We start from the raw sequence: 6,000 nt of genomic DNA on the forward strand, positions 1-6,000 counted from the left end.
GAGCGTACATGTAGGGAAATTAACCGAGACTGTTACGTGTAGGAGTACATACTTCTTTCCCAGTCCACACCACGCACAAATTACCGTGCTGAATAGTGCAATAGAGCTTTATCCAGCTTTTGGATATTATTTAAGGAGGGATTTTGAGAATACATTTCTGATCTTCCAATAAGTACCAAGTCCGATCTGAATTTGATATGAAGCATCAATTGACTAATTAAACGTTGTTGAAGTTAGTACATACACAAATTAAAAGCGGTTATTTCTTACTTTCATTTTCAGTTTAATATTTCCCCCTTTCATGGTGGGGGAAAACAACTTTGCACAAATTGCCATGTCTTCCGCCTTACATACACGTGTAGAGAAATATTTTGAAATATAATTTTCTTGCCTTGAGATTTGAATAGATCTATTGTATGTAAAACTTATACGTTACCAATTTTGATGCACGAGATGCGCAATTCGACAAATAATGTCTTTTCAGTGATGATCAAGCCGAAATTTTGGAAAATCGAAATAACGATAAACTTGTAAGAGCTAAAAGGAAAACTAGAGTGGCAAAAAACTGGAGCAAAATTCGTCCAAGGATAAGAGCTATGCATGAGGGAAATAATCCTTAATTTTGAAATGAATTTCTAAATTTTATCCCAGCATTTAAATATACGTCCGTATTTTCAAGCTAGTAACGAAGTACTTAGGTACTGGGCTGTAGAGACCCTCAGGGACTAACAGTCCACCAGCAGAGTTAAGATTTTCATTGCTTTTATAAAAGTCGATATGAGGACAGACGTGGTTTCACATTCTACTCTATTCATAGACCCCTAGCTGGGTCTCATCATTTGTAAAGTTTAACTAATTTTGGTTGACTGATTGATTGTATATTCAATTTGGTTCTCGAGCGGTACGCTCGAGAATATTTCACTCATATAAAGACGTCACCACTGACGGTAAAGGGCTGCAAAATTTAGGCCTATGCTCGGCACTTATGGCCATTGAGCAGGGAGGGATATTTATCGTGACACACATCCTGTGATACAGGGCCTCGATTTTCGCGGTCTCAGCCGACGGACCGCCCCATTTAGTCGACTCTTACAACGTGCAAGGGGTACTGAGGACCTATTCTAACCCGGGTCCCTACGGGACTAAATTTTGAAATTGGAAATCCTTAGATCTTTTTCATACCCCGACATAAAACATCAATACTAGTGGTTAATGCATGTTGATTTGCTGGATTTACAGTTTAACTCCATTTACTAACATCATGAACATTAGCATGATTAAAAATTATCATTATTTGTTACAAATAAAATATAAACGAAGTCTCAATAATTCATTTAATCATGAATGAACCATTTCAAAACTAATGCAGGTTTTTTCTTCATCTTTCACATTGAAAATGAGTCACACTAGTAACTTCAAGGCTTGTTCTGTACGATAAATTAATGAAATGGTGAGTGTTTTTGGAATAATTATGAGAAGGAATATGTACAGAGAGAAAATCAGAAATCAACTAATCTCCAATTTAAAGGTTGGAAACGACTTTTTTTTCACTAACTATTGGAAATGTTGTTTTATGGTCAAGGGGTGTCACCCTAGAAAAACGTATGATAGACACTGATTTTAAGGTATATTGATGATTTCGAGTGTATATTACGCAATTATTTTTTGTAAGTAGGCCTAATGCATAGTGTACACACACAGATAATATCTAGTATTGCGATGTACGAACATTTATTAAGTTAACAATGGTAATGTCCAAGACACTTCAGATTATCATTCAATTTGAGATCCTCGCCTTGCAAAATAGAGTATTGTGCCTGACTGAGGAAGTACGACTTTTGCAGTGAACACAATATAAAACCGATTACAATATTAAAAACTGATGAAACAGGACTGATTTCATTGGTCAAAATATTCATGTAGTCTATTTCATTTATTATTATACACTGCATATGCCTTATCAGCTCAGTAAACTATACACCAATATTGTGAAAACGGGGGGGGGGGGGGGGTAAGAGTCAGAGGAATCTCGGATTACCCTCTTAAATGCTCCATTGCGTCAACATTGGCACAACCTTGGGCGCATACTAAAGCGATTCCTGTTAAACGAACGCTCTAACATGACCGAGATCTTAGTCTATATATAGGAATAGTATAGAATAGAATAGTAGTACCAGCTGTTTATGTGTACTATGATTCATTGTTTAATTACGACCATCGAGCGAGAAGATGAACGGTATGTTCAACTTTTCTTCTCACCATTACTAAAATTTTAGCGCCTGTTAAAAAATGTCAGTATAAGCTGCGTAACTTACAAGTGTGCATCGTGTAGCCTAAATCATGCGATCCACCAAGTAACTGCAAAATTCCTTGCCGTGTACTACACATTGTTAATGACTAATCGGCATAACATGTTCTACAACTCGCTGTAAACAATTCGTCATTCACATCAATTGATTAAATCAATAACATATTAGGCCTACTTGGAAAACACGCTTCCCATTCGAGAAGGATTCCTAAAATATGAATAAGGGAAATCCAAACTCAACACAACCGAAAACGAAAGTACAATATAAGTTGTAGATTACAAAACCTATAACAGTATTACATTTAAATCCGTAAAATTGAGAGCTTTATTCCAGCATGCACAGAAGTTCACGGCGATACTTTTGACCTGGCAAGGGAGTTAACTGTGGATCTAACTTGTTGGAATAGGGGTGGCTTTATCTGATAGATTCTTCAAATATTGTAGAAGATAAATGCAATTTTTTGCTTCATTGTACCGCATTTTCAAATCTTAGAACAAGGTGGTTTTTTTTACCAGTGTTGGATTTGACCCCCACCGTAATCAATATGTCAGATTCAAACGAAACTGAATTTTTCTTATTAAATTGTCCTAAACAAACCGCAAAAATTCTTGCTATATTTAGCATATACTCGCAGACAAATCGATGATACATGTATATTACATGCAACACCACGATCTGTGCGTACCGGTAGTGCCAGTGTATTTTAAATGAATGTTGTACTGTTAAAAGTGATATACCCGATGGGCCGGTTGTTTAAATTCTATTTATATGTGTATTTCCATGTGATTGTATATAGCAAATGTCACTACTAAACCTAATCTCGATTGAGATTCGGCTCGACTGAATATTTGGACTGGCGCCTTCATCAGTGAATATTCAGCCGAGCCAAATCTCAACCGAGATTATACTAAACCATTTACTTACATGTTCTTACTTATTCAGAATATGGGATTCATTCCACGATATTTCTACCCACCCACCCAGTAACACACAACTTGGACTTGACCCGGCCCTTGGTTTTCAAATGTAATATATCATTCCCAAGCTTAAATTCCTACAATTCAGACTGTGACATTGTCCAAGCACATTGAGATTTTTCATTTTTAGATTTTTGATTTGGTTTACTTTATAAGTTATAAATAAATCACAAGCCAATTTTTTTTTTTTTCTTTTTTTTTCTTTCTTTTTTTTTTTTCTTTTTTTTTTTTTTTTTTTTTTTTTTCTTTTTTTTTTTTTTTTTTTTGGTATAAAACTTTTTCTATATCGTCCGATATAGACATAAAAATAATCATACATGATCATAATTTTATTCATATAAATCATCTTCGTGCTGCAGTCTTGAAATCCAATTCTTTAACAGAGATTTTCTGTAACGAGAACATTTGACGTCAAGTTTATACATGTACACATATAGTTACACATCTTTATAGATCCAATTTTTTTCTGCCATAGTAAATGACATGATTGATTTTCATAATAAAATATTCGACGTCAAAAATTCTTTGGATGTATTTGGAGATAGAATGTTCAGCGTCCCAACATTCATTGACAATCAGCGCGAAAAAGTAGTTACGCGAGGAAAATAATATGGTCGCAAAACAAATTACACTGTGCTGTTCGTTTTTTAACTTGATATCAAATTCAAACCTTTTCAATAATGACGAAATCGCTTTCTTCTCCGTACTCGTCCATTGATGTAAACACTACGTACCTTATATGGGCATATTTCTTACAAAAGATATATATGTAAATATATTTAGATGCCTTATGATTTGACTTTAATTGTATTAGTAGGTCGCTCCATCAAATTTCGTGCATATCAAGATATTCAATAGTTGTATGATGTGTTTTGTCAGATCAACTGACCTACCTCTGACAGGTCATACTAAACTTTTTCGCGTTAGAAGAGGAACGAAAGCCGGACGCAGGCTCATCAGACATATCCATATAGTGTGTGTTGAGCGTTCTAGATATGTGGGACACCAACAATCTAAAGTTAACGGGGATAGGTGGCAGGGGACAGTTTCTTTGGTTCTGAAACATGTGGATGGGGGGTATACATCAAAGTCAGATCATGACAGACTAATGAAAAATCATATTTCCCTTTTATGTCAATACTTGTATTTCATATTGGTGTAGTTAATAAAATATGACCCTAAATTACATATAATCTATAAATACTGGTGCTGGTGTACAAAACATGCTCTGAACAGGTTCCCCTTTTTTGCTTTGATTTTCTCTCATTTGGGCTAATCCACACCACCATCACAGTACCAAACATGGGGATTTAGACACTGTGCACGATCAAGAACCCTATCTGCCCTTCTCAAAATCTACCTCTCATATGGGGCCATCCACCTTCCCTCACAGCTACAGACCTTTTGCTGGACCATGCATGTTTTCACTGGAATTTCTTCAGCAACTGACCACGTGTCTTAGTTTCGTATTTGCACCCATCTATATGCTAGGAATCATGGTGATACCTACATGTTGTACATCAACATTTTTATTAAGCATTCAGCTATATTTGACATGCATCCTAAAATTATTGTATACATGTACATTTTTACACATGTAATATCACTTCAAATTTGGGGTAGTTCCATTTTTTTTTTTAAAGTTGACCGGGCCTATAGTGCGAAACTGTCCCCTGCTACCATCACCTACTTTGTATCCCATATGATACTCCCAGCACACACATATCAGCCATAACAGTCTCCAATGAGCCTAGCGAGGTTGTTCCTATTCCAACAGTTGGGGACCAGTTTTCAAAACAAGAGAACACACGTGAAAGTGTCTCTGGAGAGAAAAGTAAACATCAAACAAATACGTGCAGTAAATAAATATAACTTAGTGCATATACCTACAGACTGTGGACAAATATCTGGCCCATTGTCAGGCACGACATACATTGCGGGTTATCTCTCTTTGCACAGACATGAGTTATCCTTTCACCAACTCTGTTTAAATACATGCAAGATAGTGATTAGAAAACATGGGTTGTAAACATCGGAACTCAGTAAAGGCTGCTGAGAAAACATCGTAACATTAGGCCTAGTTCAGGGCTGTAAAGGTTCCGGGGAAGTTGGAAAATTATTAAGAATTCCTATATCAACTGTGTATAGTGCTTGGAATAAGTTTCGAGAGCGAGGTACAACAGAAAATAACAAAGAAGTGGACGAAAGAAATTAGTGAGTGCACGTGCAGATCGGACTCTTGTTAGATAGACACAGTTGGATAGAAAAAGACCACTGTCGGACGTTACAAAACATATAATGAAAATAACAATGCAAATATTTCAAAGAAAACTATTTGGCGATGTTCAAGACTGAAGTGGATACTAAATATGTGTTTGTATCAAGAAAATACGGTCCGAGTTGTCAATCGTGTAAAACGTGTGCAATGGTGTGCGGGTAAAATAAACTGTACCGTGGAAAATGGTAATTTCTTCTGACAAGTGCCAGATTGTATTTGGAAAATACTGTCGAGTATATATATGGAGAAGAAGTGATTTAAATCTTGATTGTCGAACTGTATTTCCTCCCAAAACTGGTAAAATATTTGGGGATGCATTACGTGTCATGGCGTTGGTACTCTTAACTGAGTCAATACATATATCAACATGAATAACTCTGAAAAATACGTAGATAACTTGTGGCCTGTATAGCAAAACTCTTTCCATATGACAATT

The sequence above is a fragment of the Ostrea edulis genome, chromosome 3 (assembly GCF_947568905.1).
Source record: "Ostrea edulis chromosome 3, xbOstEdul1.1, whole genome shotgun sequence".
NCBI lineage: Eukaryota > Metazoa > Mollusca > Bivalvia > Ostreida > Ostreidae > Ostrea > Ostrea edulis.